Source organism: Haliotis rubra, unplaced genomic scaffold (assembly GCF_003918875.1).
Source record: "Haliotis rubra isolate DU_JTF1 unplaced genomic scaffold, ASM391887v1 Scf651, whole genome shotgun sequence".
Taxonomy (NCBI): domain Eukaryota; kingdom Metazoa; phylum Mollusca; class Gastropoda; order Lepetellida; family Haliotidae; genus Haliotis; species Haliotis rubra.
In genome coordinates, this window is record NW_025767359.1 from 290,649 (window position 1) to 312,160 (window position 21,512).

Consider the following 21,512-nt stretch of genomic DNA (forward strand, 5'->3'; position numbering starts at 1 on the left):
CCCATGCTTGTCGTTAGAGGTGAACCCGTGAAGGTCCGGGTTAGAATATTGATCTTCAGTAACCCATGCCTGTCTAAGAGGCGAACCCGTGAAGGTCGGGTTAGAATATTGATCCTCAGTAACTCATGTCTGTCGTTAAATACAGAAATCCTCCAATGTGTCGATTCACAAAATTATATTTCCACTTATTATCTTACTTTCAGACATAAGCACGCAGCTTACAGGGACAGACACTGACCCAAACATTCATCCTGGTAATTAGAAACTATCGTTGTATTTGTAGATCGATGATAGTATAATCATTATTGTTATGTTATTTATAGAATTATGGATGCAGTGCATTAGTATTATTGGTATAGCGTTACCAGCCAACATTATCATGATAATAATCGTACATTTCGCAAATGATTAAATACGTTCCAGTAATTAATGAGACAAATACAATTTAAGACTGATGACGAAACATACTGCTAAATTTCAGTATTAATATTTCAGACACAACTACTGTGTTCACAGAGACAAAAGAAGACGAAAGGGAAATACCAGGTAATGAAAAACACATATCTTATTCTAGACATTCACAGATGTTAGAAAATGGGAAATTAGAACAAGATAAGCTACAAGCATATCATCACATATATATGAGATATGGAAAATAGTAAAACACTAAATATATAAACTGTGGCAACACAGTCAATATGCAAGTTAAATATAGAAATCCTCCAATGTGTCGATTCACAAAATCATATTTCCACTTATTATCTTACTTTCAGACATAAGCACGCAGGATACAGGGACAGACACTGACCCAAACATTCTTCCTGGTAATTAGAAACTATCGTTGTATTTGTAGATCGATGATAGTATAATCATTATTGTTATGTTATTTATAGAATTATGGATGCAGTGCATTAGTATTATTGGTATAGCGTTACCAGCCAACATTATCATGATAATAATCGTACATTTCGCAAATGATTAAATACGTTCCAGTAATTAATGAGACAAATACAATTTAAGACTGATGACGAAACATACTGCTAAATTTCAGTATTAATATTTCAGACACAACTACTGTGTTCACAGAGACAAAAGAAGACGAAAGGGAAATACCAGGTAATGAAAAACACATATCTTATTCTAGACATTCACAGATGTTAGAAAATGGGAAATTAGAACAAGATAAGCTACAAGCATATAATCACATATATATGAGATATAGAAAATAGTAAAACACTAAAATATATAAAGTGGCAACACAGTCAATAGGCGATTTACGGGATCGGGTGGTCAGGCTCGCTGACTTGGTTGACACATGTCATCTTATTCCGATTGTGTAGAACGATACCCATGATGTTGATCACTGAATTGTCTCAATATAACTGGAACAACAGACACATAAACAAATCAAACTTCAAGACGTAACCATTGTGTTTACAGAGACCAAAGAAGATCAAACGAAAGCACCGGGTAATGAGAGCCACATCACTCTTGACTTTCCGGAAGCCGTATGCATTTAATCACAAATCCAACAGATATGGAAAGGATAGACCAACACATATACAGATGATCTCATTGCCAACAGGGACTATGTGCAAGAAAAATACAGAAATCCTGCAACTTGTCGATTCACAAAATCATATTTCCACTTATTATCTTACTTTCAGACATAAGCACGGAGCTTACAGGGACAGACACTGACTCCAACATTCATCCTGGTAATGAGAAACTTTATTTGCATTTGTAGGTCGATGGTTTATAATTGTTATCGTTGTGTTATTTATAGAATTATATATGCAGTGTTTTACTAAGTACGTTCCTGTAATTCTTAAGATAAGCAAATACCATGTCAGCCTAATGACGAAATGTCAGACTGCTATATTACAGTGTTAATATTATAAAATCTGTTCTTACTTCCAGACATAAGTACTGAGTTCACAGAGACCACAGCTGACAAAAAGAGAAATGCCAGGTAATGAAAACGTCACATCACTTTAGACATTCATGGAAAGTTAAACACGACAAGTAACAAGCATTTAATCACAAATTCAACAGATATCGGAAAGTGAGTGAGTGAGTTTAGTTTTACGCTGCTTTAAGCACATTTCAAGCAATATCACGGCGGGGGACACAAGATATCACAAGAATAGAACAACAAATGTATAGATTATCTTGTTGCCAGCAAGGACAATGTGGAGGTTAAATAAAGAAATCCTCCGACTTGTCGATTCACAGAATCATGTTTCCTCTTCTTACTTTCAGACATAAGAACGCAGCACACGGGGACAGACACTGACCTAGGTAATGAGAAACTATCGTTGTGTTTGTAGTTGTATGATGTTAAAATTCATATTTTTATGTTATTTATTATTATGGCTTTCGTGTTTTATTATGATTAGAATAACATAACCAGCCATCATTATCATAATGTAAACATACATTTAGCAAAAAGATAAATACGCACCAGTAATGAATGAGACAAATACAATTTAAAACTGATGTTGAAACATACTGCTAAATTCCAGTATTAATATTTCAGACAAAACTACCGTATTCACAGAGACAAAATAAGACGAAAGGGAAATGCTGGGTAATGAAGAAGTCACTTCACTCTAGACATTCAAAGATGTTAGAAAATGGGAAGTTAGAACACGCAAATAGATAAACACTCTCTTGTAATTCTTGAGACGAACAAATATAATGCGAAAACAATGAAGAAAATCATACTGTTAATATTTCAACTTCTGTTCTAACTTCATACATAAGTACTCTCAAAGACAAAAGACCAAAGGGTATTTCCCGGTAATGAAAACTTTACATCACCCTAGAATTTTATTTAGTCACTTGAAAATAGGAAACAATACATGACAAGCAGAATTTGTTTCACATTGAACAGATTATTTATACGATTACTATCATTGCATATTTGCACCACCGATACTGTGGTTTTAACGGAAAGCAATCTTCCACAATGTCCTTTACAGAATATTATCCCAAATTATCATCTTACTTTCAGACATAAGCACCCAGTTCATAAGGACTGAGACAGTCCAAAATGTTAATCCAGGTAATGCGAAAGATTTGTTTGTTTTTGAGTTGATAGCCATTATTATTTTTATTTATGTGATTTATATATTATTGTGGATATCTTCAATCGTGGTGTTGGTATTACGTAACAAGCCAGTGTTACATTCTAGAAGCTGTTTATAGTTGTAAATAACGTGAGTATAAACAACACTATTTCTCTCTCAGACTTTAACACAGATCATACAACAATGGATGCTCATTGTGGGATACACACAGGTGTGAGGGTGTGGGTGATGGTGAGTTATACTGGGTGTGGATGTTTGTGTGGATGTTGGTAGGGGTAAGGGTGTGGGTAAGGGTTTGGGTGTTGGTAGGAGTATGGGTGTCTGTGAGAGTGGTGTGGATGTGGGTGTTGGTAGGGCTAAAGGTGTGGGTGTTGGTAGGAGTATGGGTGTCTGTGAGTGTGGTGTGTGTGGGTGTTCGTAGGGGTAAGGGTGTGAGTGTTGGCAGGGTTAAGGGTGTGGGTATAGATGTGGATATGGATGTGAGTGTGGATGTGAATGATGATGTTGATGTGGATGTGAGTTTGGATGTGGGTATGGATGTGGGTGTGGATGTGGGTTTGGATGTGGATGTGGGTTTGGATATGGATGTGGGTTTGGATGTGGATGTTGATTTGGGAACATATCTCCAGATTCAAAGACAGGTGAACAGCTAGTATTTTGTCAAGTCACAATGGGCAGCAATGCAGGCTTCAATGCGGCGGGGCATACTACTGATCAAAGAAGTTAGAAAGTCGTGGGCTGAGAAAAGTAAATGAATGGATCACTAAAAAACCAGCTATGTAAACAAATGTGTAAGCATTGCAAGCCCTACCGGTAGCACATGCCATTCGCAACTGTTATTATATTTATGGTGAAACATAGCCAGTGCCATATACATCATTTGTGCACATGTGCACAAGGTTTCGGGTTAGCATATTGGCCTTCAGTAACTGATGCTTGTCGTAAGAGGCGACTAACGCGATCGGGTGGTCAGGCTCGCTGACTTGGTTGACACATGTCATCGTATCCCGATTGTGTAGAACGATACCCATGATGTTGTTCACTGGATTGTCTGCTCCAGACTCGATTAGTTACAGCCCACCGTGATATAGCTGGAACAACAGACACATAAACAAATCAAACTTCAAGACGTAATCATTGTGTTTACAGAGACCAAAGAAGATCAAACGAAAGCACCGGGTAATGAGAAAGCCACTTCACTCTTGACGTTCAGGCAGCCTTATGCAGCCTTATGCATTTAATCACAACTCCAACGGATATGAAAAGGATAGAACAACAAATATACAGATTATCTCCTCGCAACACGGACAATGTGCAAGCTAAATACAGAAATCCTGCAACTTGTCGATTCACAAAATGATATTTCCACTTATCTTACTTTCAGACATAAGCACGCAGGATACAGGGACAGACACTGACCCAAACATTCATCCTGGTAATTAGAAACTATCGTTGTATTTGTAGATCGATGATAGTATAATCATTATTGTTATGTTATTTATAGAATTATGGATGCAGTGCATTAGTATTATTGGTATAGCGTTACCAGCCAACATTATCATGATAATAATCGTACATTTCGCAAATGATTAAATACGTTCCAGTAATTATTGAGACAAATACAATTTAAAACTGATGACGAAACATACTGCTAAATTTCAGTATTAATATTTCAGATACAACTACTGTGTTCACAGAGACAAAAGAAGACGAAAGGGAAATACCAGGTAATGAAGAACACATATCTTATTCTAGACATTCACAGATGTTAGAAAATGGGAAATTAGAACAAGATAAGCTACAAGCATTTAATCACATAAATATGAGATATGGAAAATAGTAAAACACTAAATATATAAACTTATCTCATGGCAACACAGTCAATATGCAAGTTAAATACAGAAATCCTCCAATGTGTCGATTCACAAAAGCATATTACCACTTATTATCTTACTTTCAGGCATAAGCACGCAGCTTACAGGGACAGACACTGACTCCAACATTCATCCTGGTAATGAGAAACTTTATTTGCATTTGTAGGTCGATGGTAATATAATTGTTATTGTTGTGTTATTTATAGAATTATATATGGAATGGATAGAACAACAAATATACAGATTATCTCATTGCCAACACGGACAATGTGCAAGTTAAATACAGAAATCCTGCAACTTGTCGATTCACAGAATCATGTTTCCTCTTCTTACTTTCAGACATAAGCACGCAGCACACGGAGACAGGCACTGACCCAGGTAAAGAGAATCTATCGTTGCGTTTGTAGTTGTTTGAGGTCAAAATTCATATTTTTATGTTATTTTTGATTATGACTGTCGTGTTTTAGTATTATTGGAATAACATCACCAGCCATCATTATCATAATGTAAACATACATTTTGCAAATAGATAAATACGTACCAGTAATTAATGAGACAAATACAATTTAAAAACTGATGACGAAACATACTGCTAAATTCCAGTATTAATATTTCAGACAAAACTACTGTGTACACAGAGACAAAAGAAGACGAAAGGGAAATGCTGGGTAATGAAGAAGACATTCAAAGATCTTAGAAAATGGGAAGTTAGAACACGCAAATAGATAAATACGATTCTGTAATTCTTGAGACAAACAAATAGAATGTGAAAGCAATGAAGAAATTTCATACTGTTAATATTTCAACTTCTGTTCTTACTTTCATACATAAGTACTCTCAAAGACAAAAGACCAAAGGGTATTTCCCGGTAATGAAAACTTTACATCACCCTAGAATTTTATTTAGTCACTTGAACATAGGAAACAATACATGACAAGCAGAATTTGTTTCACATTGAACAGATTATTATACGATTATTATCATTGCATATTTGCAACACCGATACTGTGGTTTTAACGGAAAGCAATCTTCCATAATGTCATTTACAGAATATTATCTCAACTTATCACCTCGCTTTCAGACATGAGCACACAGATTACAAGGACTGAGACAGTCCCAGATGTTAATCCAGGTAATGCGAAAGATTTCTTTGTTTTTCTAGTTAATAGCCATTAGTATTTTCATTTATGTGATTTATATATTATTGTGGATACCTTCATTCGTATTGTTGGTATTTAGTAACAAGCCAGTGTTAACGTACATTCTAGAAGCTATTTATATTTGTAAATAACGTGAGTATAAAACAAAACTATTTTTCTCTCAGCCTGTAACACAGATCATACAACAATGGATACTCATGGTGGGATACACACAGGTGTGTGGGTGTGAGTGATGGTGAGTTATATTGGTTGTGGATGTTTGTGTGGATGTTGGTAGGGGTAAGGGTGTGGGTAATGGTAGTGGTAGGGTTTGGGTGTTGGTAGGAGTATGGGTGACTGTGAGAGTGGTGTGGGTGTTGGTAGGGGTAAGGGTGTGGGTGTTGGCAAGGGTAAGGGTGTGGGTATAGATGTGGATATGGATGTGGTTGTGGATGTGAATGATGATGTGGGTGTGGATTTAGGTGTGGATGTTGATGTTGATGTGGGTGTGAATGTGGATGTTGGTGTGATTTAGGTGGTGTGCATGTGGATGTGGATGTGGGTGTGGATGTGGGTGTGGATGTGGATGTGGGTGTGGGTGTGGGTGTGGGTGTGGGTGTGGGTGTGGGTGTTGGTGTGGATGTGGGTGTGGGTGTGGATGTGGATGTGGATGTGGATGTGGATGTGGATGTGGATGTGGACGTGGATGTTGGTTTTTACAGAAAATTATGTATAGATTGCCCGTAGTATGATTCTAGGTTCGACAGCACTCCTCTCACGCTTGTGGCTTTCACCATGTATTAGACCTGCATCACCTGGTCTTTCTCCCACAAGAAGCAGACAATCCCTTCAATGTCTGGAATACTGTAAAGTATGTCAATGCAGCAGGAATTTCAGTTGTAGAGCTGAAAAGGACATACATATATAAAACAACTTATTCATTTATTTATATTTTGTAAACTAATGAAACACATTTCAATTCATTTCAAGCATGTCAGGTGTCTTAGACAAAATCAACGTAAAATCATCAACATAATAATTTTGAAAATGATTTTTCTCTTTTTTTTCAGACGTAAGCGTTGACCGTACAACAACGGACGGTATAACAACGGAGGTTCAACGAAAATTGCATCCCATCAAAGGTAATTGAGTTACACGGTACTTTCACACACATGACACAAGCTATAGTGAGCTACATCTATTAGGCTGTGCAATCTGTGCAATGTAGGCTACATTGAACATGAATATAATGTTTTGTTGATTTGCGTCCGGTATAAAACACTACTTGAGAAGCAATTACCTACTAAATTTATATCATTAGCCCTACATGTAACAAATAAAATAATATGCTTTTGGCATCAACGGATGTGAATGTCGTAAGAAACGTGGCGATTTAAATTTATTATGCTAATTGCCTATATATCACCATCAGTCCCTCAGTTTAGATTCATTGATTAGTGTTAGAACTTATCCTGTTGTTAGAACTCATCCTGTTGTCAGAACTCATCCTGTTGTCGGAACTCATCCTGTTGTTAGAACTTATCTTGTTGTTAGAACTCATCCTGTTGCCAGAACTTATCCTGTTGTCAGAACTCATCCTGTTGTCAGAACCCATCCTGTTGTTAGAACTAATCCTGTTGTCAGAACCCATCCTGTTGTTAGAACCCATCCTGTTGTTAGAACTAATCCTGTTGTCAGAACCCATCCTGTTGTTAGAACCCATCCTGTTGTCAGAACTCATCCTGTTGTTAGAACTCATCCTGTTGTCAGAACTCATCCTGTTGTCAGAACTCATCCTGTTGTTAGAACTCATCCTGTTGTCAGAACTCATCCTGTTGTTAGAACTCATCCTGTTGTCAGAACCCATCCTGTTGTCAGAACTCATCCTGTTGTTAGAACTCATCCTGTTGTCAGAACTCATCCTGTTGTTAGAACTCATCCTGTTGTCAGAACTCATCCTGTTGTTAGAACTCATCCTGTTGTCAGAACTCATCCTGTTGTCAGAACTCATCTTGTTGTTAGAACTCATCCTGTTGTTAGAACTCATCCTGTTGTTAGAACTCATCCTGTTGTTAGAACTCATTCTGTTGTCAGAACCCATCCTGTTGTCAGAACTCATCCTGTTGTTAGAACCCATCCTGTTGTCAGAACTCATCCTGTTGTTAGAACCCATCCTGTTGTCAGAACTCATCCTGTTGTTAGAACTCATCCTGTTGTCAGAACTCATCCTGTTGTCAGAACTCATCCTGTTGTTAGATCTCATCCTGTTGTCAGAACTCATCCTGTTGTTAGATCTCAACCTGTTGTTGTTCACTGAAAGACACTGTACATACGGGGACAAGGTACCAAGATAATCAAACCGTCACATCCAACCAGAAGTTTATGAATTTGGAAACTGGAAACCAATTCAGATTGGACTTCAATTTATGGAACCCGTGAAGATCGGGGTTAGAAATGATCTTCAGTAACCCATGCTTGTCGTATGAGGCGACTAACGGGATCGGGTGGCCAGGCTCGCTGACACATGTCATCATATCCCAATTGCCTAGATTGATGTTCATGTTGATCACTGGATTGTCTGGTCCCAGACTATTTCTCGTACTTGTGTATCATATCATGCATTCTAGTCTCTCTTTATACCCTATAGACACGTGACACGTGAAATTGATGCAAATACTGCTTGAATATTGCTACGTTTTGGCGATTGACTTTGCTATGTGAAAACAGAAAATGGAAAAATGTTACTTTGCAAGCAAAAAAATATTAACAAGGTAATTTTAGATGTTCCTAAACACTTTTTCACAATATCAAAGACACGTTTTACTTGTTTTGACTAATGCAAATCAGGAGAAAATGTTTTAAAAGACTGAAATCATGGGAATGATTCTTTCACAATCTTGCACACTCTACAACATTTGCTTCTTGTTGTAAAAGTTGAAAAATGGTGACTTTAAATGTTTTATCTTTGTTTCCAAGCAGAAGTTTATTTCAACCTTTCATTTAGACACCTTAGTCACTGTTATTGGTTTATTTCTGAAAAAGATGCATTGCACCTAAATATGAATGCATTTGAGAAATGTTTTTCGTGATTTACATAAAGCTTTGTTTTTAAGCTTTCTTATAAACCAATACCTTCTAACATATCTTTGAAAGTTTTTAAGTAATTCATAAAAGTAGGAGGGTAAAGTATCTTTTGGCGTTTAGTGTATACATATGTAAAACGTTAATATACACATATCAATGTATACAGGATATATCTACCTACCATTTTGCTTTCAGACATAACAACACAGCATACAAGAACACACACTGACCAAAACGTCTATCCAGGTAATGAGAAAGTTATGTTGATGCACTAATTTGCCTTTATCATCATCATCATCATCATCATCCCCATTGTTAGTCTTAACGGTGTGGGGGTTGCAATGTATGTGCAAGGTTGTCATGGATCATGGGTTCTCTTTTCGTCCCGATTAAGTTTCTAGTCTAGGTTATTTACCTAGGTCCAGCTGTCTAAATAACAGATACAACTAGGATCCCGGTTGTATCATTGCTTCATTAACTAATGTCAACATTAAACCATAATGATACATTAAATCCTTAATGCATCATTAGTTAATGGCATCAATAAAAACGGTTGTATCAAACACTAATTAGCGTATCATTATCTAATGACGTCCTAATGTAAATATTTTCATTAAACTCGGGGATACCCCTAAATATTTCCCAGAATTCCGCGACGTAAACACGTAAGCGTTACTCTCGGTCGGCTGTCAAAATGGCATCTTTGAGGCTAAATCTCGGAACAAAAACACACATTTCGACTGCAGTGAAGAAACACATCTCAATAATTCTGAAACCTCGCCGATAAACCTAGAATATGTTGGGATGTTTTTGAAAATACACGAACACGATAGCCGAAGTGAGCTTTCCGCCATATTGGATAGTCAAGTTTCGCCAAGGCCGATCATAGGACACGTATATTTCATATTCTGTTGTGACAAATGCATCGGTGAATTCCTCATACTTTGTAGAATCAACTTACAACTGGTCTGTGTCACTAAGACCAACGAAACATATTGGGTGTGAAAATGAACGTTGTGCTCATAACACAGCGCTTGCTAGAAATGTTCACTTTTCCAGGAAGTTTAATGACGCTCTAATGATACCCCAGGACCTTCCTTGAGTTAATGACGCGCTAATGACAACACGACGTCATTAAAACCTTAGTACAACAGAATTTGATGACACATTACTTAATGAAAGTTTAATGCTTCATTAAAGTTTGATGCAAACGGGTCCAGATCAAGTGTAAACAGTACCTTTAAACAGCATGGAATATTTTGCAAAATCTAGTTCAAAACAGTCGACTGAAGTAAGTGGCTACATTTACACTAGTGAGTCTAAGCTTTTCATAGGTAGTATATATCAACGTATCATCATATTTTCGGACAAAAGCACATATTTGAAAAACCGACACTGTGGTTGTTACGGAAAGCAATCCACCACAATGTGATTTACAGAATATTATCTCAACTTATCATCTTACTTTCAGAAAAAAGCGTACACTATACAAGAAAGGAGACTGACCCAAATGTTTATCCAGGTAATTCTTTAAAACGATAATGTAGTTTTGCAAGAGACAACCAAACACTGTAAGTAGAATGTATTCACGTTGAGCGAGGTTGAGGTGCCGGGATCGAGCCCACCTGTGACCGCATGTGTAAAAACCTTGGAGTCAACTTTGTGTGCAGACTCTTTCAATGTTGTCACAACCCCTAGTGTGCAGTACACAACCCTGTGCACTTATAAGAACCCACGAATCCGTCGGTAAAAGACCAGATGGTGGCCACATGAATACGTGCAAGCACCTAGTTGCGGGTGCAGTGAACTTGGACATAGTACTGTGACTATGTGTCCCAGTCCAGCCAGCTGTGAATGGGTACCTCCTAAGGATGGGAAAGCCACATTACTTCGGTGCGCCTAAATAGCTAAAAGATTTGCATGATCCCCTGGGAGTTGAGATTGAAAAATACGATGTGCCGTTTGAGATTGACATCCTATGATCGAAGGAAAAACAAAGCGCCTTTGAGCAGCTGAGCTGAGCTGGATATTGGCGCTATACAATAAGCATATAATAAAAATAATAATAAAAGTAAAATGAAATACCGTACACCATAGTTTTACTTGTTAATCCTATTTCTTTCTCTTAGTTTCAGGTATAAGCACTGTGAATACGGGGACAAATGTATACCAAAGCGAGATTCCAGGTAATGGGCAAAGACACATCCCACTGCAAGTTGATTACTCATTGAAAATGAGAAAATCAAGCAAAACACCAAAAGATACATTAAAAATTCCTAAAAAAGTAGAATGCAACACAGAAATCTGACACACGTTTTACCAACAGAAAGAAATTGGCAAAATATTAGTCACCATGATTGTATTTCTTTTGGTCACCTCAATTCATAATTTGACCAAACATTTATCCTGCTTGAGAGAAAGTTATGTCTTATTTGTAAATGGCATGTTGTAATTGTTACGTTATTGACGGGTTTGCTGTTGCCATTTTGTTAGTGTCCTGGGGAAATACATTTTTATCATCCAAAACTGTGTTCCACAGGAGATATCGCTTGTGTGAGATCATATGATATCTCCTAGGAGATATCGTTTTGACAGTAGATTTTGTACAATGCCATGACAATGCTATGACGTCATGAACTTGATGACCTCACAATGCTATGACATCTCTGCACAGCAAGTCGAATGGTAGTACAGTGTTGAGAGATGTACATTTTTTATTGAAAACTAATGAAGAATGAATTTTGATGATAAAATAGAATCTCACCCTCGTGTCTACTGATATCAATTATATCAACACTCGTTGATAAAGGCAAGCCTCGGATATTTGTAACTTTATCAACTTATGTTGATATAATTGATATCAGTAGACACTTGGGTGAGATTCTCTATTTATCATCCAAAACTGTAGAGGAGATATCGTTTTGACAATAGATTTTGTACAATGCCCTGACGTCATGAATTACATGACTCACAACGCTATGACGTCAAACGCCTGATGATGTCACACTGGTATGACATCGCTGCACTGCAAGTCTAATGTACCCATTACAGATGTACATTGTTCATTGAAAACTAATGAAGCGTGATTGTTGATGATAAGTAGAATCTCACCCCCGTGTCTTCACTCAACACTCGTTGATAAAAGTAAAAATATCCTCGGGTATTTTAAACTTGATCAACTCGTGGTGATATATTTGATATCAAAAGACACTCGGGGGAGATTCTCTATTTATAAAAAGATGAAGCATTAAATGTAGTTCTTTATAAATATATAGTTATATGTATTAATAAGGTAAAACTCATCTTCTACAGACATAAACACTCCACACACAGGAACAATGAGGGACAGAAGAGATGACGATCAGGGTAATAATATGTTCACAACTAGATTATTGGTAGGATGACAACTCTTTTCAAAATGAGAACTTAGATATAGAAGGTCACTGCAGGGAAATACCCAGTCTTGACTATCCTCAGAAACAAATTATGTTTGGTATAAAGGGAATAACAGCTGAGAAAAGTAAATAAATAGATCACTGAAAACCAGCTGTGTAAACAAATGTGTAAGCATTGCAGGCCCTACCGGTAGCACACGCCATGATGAAACATAGCCAGTGTCATATATATCATATGTGCACATGTGCACATACCACTTTTGCCCGGCAACCATTGTGTATGTATTTCGTCGTCTGTGGCGTCATTAAACAATGGAACGAGACGTCGATTAATAAGGCCGTCACAATCGCTTACCGTGTTTTTTCTGCACAAATCTACATGACAAGTCTAAAATGGATGATACAGAAAGTATTACACTCGAGCAAGTGTGTCATACGACTTATACGAACCTCGTGCAATACAAAATTTCACACTCGTTTCCTATAAGTCGTAAGACACACTTGCTCGTGTAATAATCTCTATAAATGCACCCAACGACGTACCACCCTCATTATGTCTTGGAAATTAGATATGAGACAATATGATCACTTTGTCTTATGTGCACCGTACACCTAACCGCCAAGAGTTTAGGTTTAAACACGGTCATCTCTGTATGACATTATACTGTTTGGACTCAGCTCTGCACACTTGACAAAACTCCGGAAAATCCAAAACGTTGCAGCCCGCATTGTATCCCTAACATCTAAAAGATCTCACATAACCCCTGTCCTAAAGTCTCTTCACTGGTTGCCCATCCAAGCCAGAATCGAATTCAAGATCTTGACCATTGTGTTCCAATGTCTACATGACCTAGCGCCTCAGTACCTCTCTGAACTCATCTCAGTGTACACACCGCCACGACAACTGAGATCACACCAACAGTTCCTCCTAACACCCCCTGTCAATCTCAAGAACTATGGTCACAGATCATTCAGCTATGCTGCTCCTTCACTGTGGAACAGTCTTCCCATAACCATCAAAACAGCAAAATCTCTTGACTTATTCAAATCTTCATTGAAGACCCACCTTTTCAGGAAATATTACGAATGACTTGTACAATTGCTGCAGTTTTAAAGCTTTACACACGGGGCGCCATGAGCATACACTAGTGTGTGGAAACGGCGCCATACAAGTGGACATTATTATTATTATTACTTTCAGACATAAGCATTGATCATACAACGACAGAGGTTCACGGAAGGATGCACCCTAGTAAAGGTAATTGAAGCTACACGGCAACTTGACAAATGTGACACAAATTTTATATTATTCATTGTCAAGTTACTAGCTTCGTAATAAAATGTTGACATGATATTATTTTTAAAACGATATATGTGTTCTTGATATTCTTTTACAAACAGTGGCATGAAATCCTCAACAGCTTCTGATAATGTGTGTATGAATCGTCTTATTCCCAGACACAAGCACACTCCCAACGGAGACTACGCATGTCGAAAGGAGGGATTCTGGTAATGCGACCCATTTTATGTGCAGTTTGTTGTATACTAGCCACATAAAGAAACTGTGCATTGTCAAAATATTATCCCAGTTGATAAGTACGATAACAATGTCAAGGGTACATATAAACTTAAATGGAGGGATAATGAGACCATAACAAGTCCGGAAAATTTCAATTGAAAAGTCATTCACAATGACGTCACGAATCCACAAGCGGGACAGGGGTCACACGACCATGTCACAAGCTCGATAACGGGTATGTCCACCATCGGCATTGAGAATAGCAGTGTATCGACGACGCATAGAGCTTATCAAACGTGCAAGGAAGGCTTGTGGGATGTCACGCCAGATTCTCTCAAGTTCTGTTGCAAGGTCAAGGACGTTATCTGGCGGATTAGGAAGACGGCGTAGACGTCGATCCATTTCGTCCCAAGCATGCTCTATCGGGGAGAGATCCGGTGAATTTGCAGGCCAGGGCAGTAAGTCAACGTTGTGGTGTTGCAAGAAATCCATAGCAACCCTTGCCGTATGAGGGCGGGCATTGTCCTGTTGGAATGTTAACCCAGGGCCATGACGTTGCAGAAAAGGAATTGCCACAGGTCGAAGAATCTGATCCCTGTAGCCCACACGAGTTAAGTTGCCCTGAACAATCACCAAAGGCGGGCTGTTATTCCACCCCAAATCATCACGGAACCACCACCACAGCGATTCCTCTCCAAGACACAGGCCTGTGCATAACGTTCTCCCACGCGTCTATAGGCACGTTGACGTCCATCACTATTGGAAATGTTAAGCCTGGACTCATCTGTAAAAACAACATTTCTCCACCAAAACAAGGGTCTGCGGACATGATTTCGGCACCACATTCGGCGAGCTTGTCGATGACGTTGTGTCAGGATAGGCCATATGGCGGGACGTCGTGGTCTGATGCCGTGAGGACGTGACGTTGTCCACCTGTGTTGGGGTGGATACGGCGAAGTCCTGGGATGGTTCGGGCAGTCATCACTGCAGTCTGAAACCTGTGGCGCAGATGGGTCACCCTTATCCATCTGTCCTGTCTTGGCGTTGTCACACGTGGGCGTCCAGAACGTGGCCGATCGATGACGTCATTTGTGTTCTGGTAGCGTCTCACCAGTGCAGAAATGGTGTTCCGGTGGCAGTGGAAATGTGCAGCCACTTGTCGTTGAGACATTCTACCGCAGACCATCCTAATGGCCTCATTGCGTTGTGCAGACGTGAGCCTTGGCATGCTATGTGTTTCAATAGCCGGTTAATTTTTTGAACGATCGCAAGGGTAGGGGTTGAGCTTTCCAAAGTGATAGCATTGTGTGGCATTCATTTGCTCTGTTTCTCTTTCCCGGAATGCACGTGCAACAACGTATTGCACGTCTCAAGGACGAACCAACTGACGTCAAGGAACGTGGCACGTGCATGCATGTTGGATACATGTCACTAATCTCTTCTTTGTGTGCCTAGTATATTTAGCTACAATTGATGGTGTTGTTATTTACTGATTGACATAAATAAATGTAGCAAATCCTGGCTCATCATCAGATCAGTGTCCTTGACCCGTTTACACGCATTCCTGATAGTGAATGGGGCTCCACAAAGAACTTTCGGAGGATGTGCAGCCTCCACACCACCATAGCCTTCAGCATTACCAAGTATCATAGGGGTTGTGTTCCAATACAAACGATCAGTAAAAGGCAAAATCATCAACAGTGTAATATAAGACAAGTATATGGACGGCAATTTAATATTTATTGTATAACACAACGTTTCTGGGCCACTTCTGGACACTTCTTCAGGTGATTAAAGACAGGTGTAGAAAACATGTTATATATACCAGATTTACAGGAAGCCAGAGATGTACATGTGTTTACAATCAATCAATTAGGACAGATCAAAAAAGAAGTTATAAAGTCATTGATTACATTGGATAAGGTAAGGCCAACTGACACAAGCAACTAATTTACTTTCAGACCTAAGCACTGAGCAGATAACAACAGAAGTTCGCCGAAGTAAGGATCCTGGTCAAGGTAAAAGAGTTAGTGAGTTGAGTTCTACGTCGCACTCAGCAATATTCCAGCTATATGGCAGCGGTCTGTAAATAATCAAGTCTGGACCAGACAATCCAGTGATCAACAGCATGAGCATCGATCTGCGCAATTGGGATATGCTGACATGTGTCAACCAAGTCAGCGAGCCTGACCACCCGATCCCGTTAGTCGCCTTTTACGACAAGCATAGTCGCCTTTTATGACAAGAATGGGTTGCTGAAGAAGCTATACAGTTATTTGACAAATGTGACAAACATTATATTAAGATAGTATCCCTGCCCAGTCTCTTGCCTTGCAACAACAAACACTAGCAAAACATTAACATAAAATTTAGAAAAAACTATACATGGATTTGTTAATTTTTTTTTGCAAACAAAGGCATGAACAGCACCTGTTTAACTGATAATGTCGTCTCATTCCCAGACACAAACACCATCCCTACAGAGACTACGGATGTCACGAGGAGAGATTCTGGTAATTAGAAAGTTACTTCTCATTTGTTGTATATAGCTATATACATCGTTGTTATTATTATTTACTGATTAAAATAATAAATCGTAGGAAATCCTGAATCATCATTATCTTAGGGCCCTTGCCTCCTCTACTGTAATGCCATGTAATTGTAAATTACAAATTGCAAATTAGAAATGTCCTCCAACATAGTTTAACGCGTCAATATTCAAATTGATGTTCTGCTTTCAGACAATAGCACTGTAGGTAAATGGGCTGACAGAAATCAAGTTCCAGGTAATGTGAACGTTTATAGCTATTCCAAAATGGGAGTGAGTGAGTGAGTATGATTTTACACCGCTTTCGCAATATTTCAGCAATATCACGGCGGGGGACACCAGAAATGGGCTTCACACATTGTACCCATGTGGGGAATCGAACCCGGGCCTTCGGCGTCACGGGCCAACGCTTTAACTACTAGGCTAGCCAATCGCCCCTTAAAAATGGGAAGTTTAGTTGGGTAAAATGAAGACCTTTTCACGAATGCACAGCTTGACTGACGTGGTGTTTGGTATAGGTGTACTCTGTATACGGGGTGAGTTCAAAGGAAAGGGATGAAATGGTAAAGATACAATCAGATTACACACCAATTCGGAAGCTATATCAAATCTGGATATTAAAAAAACTTGAAAACAATATTTTGCTTTTTTTCTAAAAGCAATAGGTATAGCTGTCAATTAATAGTCGTCATATCTACAGTGGTGGTTGTAGTACTCGACGAATAGTTGTGGTAGCAGTAGTAGTAGCAGGAGTAGTTGTAGTACTAGTAGTAGTAGTAGTGGTAGTAGTTGTTGTAATCGTAGTAGTGGTAGTAGAATTAGAAAATTAGAGGTACTGGTAGTAGTAGTAGTAATAGTAGTGGTAGTAGTAGTAGTAGTAGTAGTGGTAGTAGTAGTAGTAGTAATAGTAGTAGTAGTAGTAGTAGTAGTAGTAGTAGTAGTAAAATAGTAGTAATATGTCAATAGTCCAATTTCTAGCAGTTGTTGTAGAAATAGTAGTAGTGGTAGAAGAAGTAGAGCAGCAGCAGCAGTAGTAGTAGTAGTAGTAAAAGTAACATTTGCGGTAGCAGTCGTAGTAGTAGTTCTAATTGTAGTAGTGGTAGAAAGATTAGTAGTAGAAATAGTAGTAGTAAAAGTAGTAGTAAGAGTCGCAGTAGCAGCAGGACTAGTAGCTGTAATAGTAGTAGTAGGTTGTAAATTTAGTAGTAGAAATAATATTAGCATTAATATATATTGATGTAGTAGTAACAACAGCAATAGCAGCAACAATAGTAGTAGTTGTAGCAGCAGCAGTAGTAGTAGTACCAGTAGTAGTAGTAGTAATAGCAGCAGCAGTAGTAATAGTAGTAGTAGGAGGAGAAAGAGGACTGGGGGTTGTTTTATTTCATTTTATTCCAGGCAACAAGACTGAACTTACGACAGAGGCTCCTTCGGACTGTGGAGCTGAACCATGTAGGTGCGCTATAGGTTACAGCATGGATCCATCGCTTAACAGATGCAGGATCCTTTCTGGTAATTATATACATTTGGCTAAGTCTGTTGTGCTAGGACAAAACATCTGTTTGTCTAAGAATGCTCAAGGAGCGTCTAGTGTCATTACAGTGTGATTTTCTCCACAATGTGCGACCTAGAGCCCGATCCACCAAGCACTGCGTCATTCGTTAGCCAATGATGTAGTTCAGAGTTACGATAGGTTAGGAAAGCTGTGTGGATCGTACCAGGGATGATTGTGCGTGATCGTACTCACGAGACATGCATCAAGTGTATTATTTGCTGAAACAAATTATTAGCACACAGACTTTTAAAACGATGATAATCTTGAGAGATTACTTGTATCCATGCAGAAGTAATCTCTGTAAAGGTCCGGGTTAAAATTGATCTTCAACGAGGCGACCAACGGGATCGGGTGGTCAGGGTCGCTGACCTGGTTGACACATGTCATCATATCCCAATTGCCTAGATTGATGTTCATGCTGATCACTGGATTGTCTGGTCCAGACTCGATTATTTACAGACCGTCACAATATAGCTGGAATATTGCTGAGTGCGGCATAAAACTAAACTCACTCACTCAATATCATTACACCAGTGATGGGCTCCACAAGTAGTATGCACGATGGAGATACTGGACCACTGACCTTTATCCAGCCATTTCGACCCAATTCGACCGTCTCTGTGGTGTAGTGATTAGAGCGTCCGTCCGGAGTGCGGAAGGTCGCGGGTTCGATCCCCGACCGCGTCATACCAAAAGACGTTAAAATATGGTACTTGTTGGTCGCTGCCTGGCGCTCGGTATTAATGGGTACAACAAGGACTGGTCGGCTCGGAGTCAGTATAATGTGTCTAAGTGGGGTATCCATGCTTCACTGCGGCACGGTATCTGATCAGTGGGCTAGCACTATAAAACCAGTTTAAATCTGGGCTAGTACAAGCAGCCGCATATACACATTCACACGCATGCACGTCGTCATATGAGTGAAATATTCTCAAGCACGACGTTAAACCCAATTTCACCTAACCTCACCTCAATTCGGTTCCCGCCCCCACTAAAAATCCATGAGCTGTACCTCCATCGTGTATACTACTCCTCACATTCCTTCGTGTAATCCGGGTTCCAGCGGGATATCTGATAGGGATAACCTCACTTTGCCACCACCCATTGTTCACAATGTGTGATGCAGTCAAGTGATGTAATTGACATAATAGAACAATAGAAGTCGCCAGGGGTCATCTCAAAAATAAAATTAATATCCAAACATCAAACATCAAACTGAATCACAAAATATCAAGTTACATGCCTTTTCATTCAGTATCAATAAATGTTTAATACATCTGATAGAGAGGCATATTGCCCCAGTGGCCGAGAGCTCTTTGTTTGCACATTACCCCAGGTTCCAACATGAACTATAGTGCGTTTGGCTCCAAAGCAGACCGATGAATTGCAATCTAACTCAAAAACTAATTAACATATAATACTCAATGAAACGCTGATCATAATCAAAATATCAGACCAACTCTATCATTTGTTTGCAGAATTTATGTCCTAAAATTAAAAATGTTGTTTAACAAGCTATCATTAAAATATTGACACAGTTCACTATTTGTTACGAGGGAGGAGTGCTGAGAAAGGGACAGCCAGGTGTTAGAGAAGCACGTGCACAAGTGCCGACAAAGTGATTGATTCATTAACCTGTGCTGTGCCGTCTCCATCCTTTCTCACACACCAGACTGTCCCTTTCTCTGCACTCCTCACTCGTAACAAATAGTGAACTGTGTCGATATTTTAATGATAGCTTGTTAAACAACTTTTTTATTTTTAGGACATAAATTCTGCAAACACCTCTCAGAGTTGGTCTTACGTTTTCATTATGATCAGTGTTTCATTGAGTATTTTATGTTTATACGTTTTCGAGTTAGATTGCAATTCATCGGTCCGCTTTTGAGCCAAACGGACTTGTTATAGTCACTCGTTTTCTTTCATTAACTGCAGAATGCAAAACGTTCAGCGATAAGTTCGAGTTATACAAGAACTATGTGATGTTTGGACTGAACGTCAAGACATTCCACTTCAAACCACTCAGCTACTGCATCAAGAGATGTCTCAGGACGAAGAAGTACACTTGCAAGGTCGTCAACCGTGACTTCCGGTTACGCACCTGTTACACAAAATCCCGTACCTGGCACCAAGCCCCCAATGCAGTTACTCACTCATCACCGATATTTAATTACTATCAGCGGCAATGCAAGTGGTGAAGGTAGATAGGGCTGGCTAAACTGATCGATAAATGAAACAGAATTGCCCAGTTAAAAAATAGTTGGCATGCTTTGCTTCCCAAGTACCGTATTTCCCCTAATAAGCGCCGGGCCTCTAATAAGAGTCGGGGATAAAGCAACGGTTTAAGAAGTAAGCGCAGGGCCTCTAAGAAGCGCCGTGAATCTAGTAAGCGCCGGGTACGTTTCATTATATGCATTCTCCATTGATCCCAAAATAGATTCATTAAAGAATGGTCTCTAACTTTTAACGCTCACTTACTTTTAATTACGGTACACCCAGTAAGCGCAATAACCGCCATGTCTCCAATAAGCGCCGGGTCTCCAATAAGCGCCGGGTGTCTAATAAACGCTTATTAGGTACGTTTTTATGAATGTATTCTCCCTTGATCCCAAAACAGATTTATTAAGGAATGGTGCCAAACTTTTTAACGCTCACTAATAATTAATTGCGGTAGAGGCAATTAAACGCTGTGACTCCAATAAGCGCCAGGCCTTGAAGCGCAGGGTCTTGAAGTCTGTTGAAAAAATAAATGCACGGATGCTTATTAGAGGAAATACGAACAAAACCGTGAAACAAAGACTGTTCACGATATCCCTATGTCTATGATAAATAGTCCGACACTAACAAGACCGATAATCGGGAATATCGTTAGGAAGAATTATTATTGATTATCGATATCAAAATTGTGCCCTAAATAATATTGTGCATTAACTTTTGTAACAGAAAACAGTTTTAATTACTCACACAATATACAAAGTTATGAGGGAATTCTGTGACTGCTTCTGATATATGTTTTCTAAAATTATCAATAATCGGAAATATTGTCGATAGGAAAATATTAATGATTATTGATAAGAAAATTTTGGTATTGATGATATCGTATGTAAACTTTTGTGATAGAATAAAGTTAACTTTTAATTTACTCACTACAGTTAGGCCTGTATTCATTGGTTGCTTCTGATATATCTTCAGGACCCTATTTCGTTAGTAACTCATGCATAAACGCTCACCAGTGGTGTGAAATAGATTAATTTCTTTCAAACGATTTTGGAATTTTTCTTCGAAGTTACTTCTTCGATATTTATC

At 38.8% G+C, this 21,512-nt stretch overlaps 1 pseudogene; it reads left to right on the plus strand.

Moving 5' to 3' along the window:
- Nucleotides 1-6,454: 6,454 nt before the first annotated feature.
- On the plus strand, nt 6,455-8,397 carry LOC124257207 (annotated as a pseudogene).
- The last annotated feature ends 13,115 nt before the right edge of the window (nt 8,398-21,512 follow it).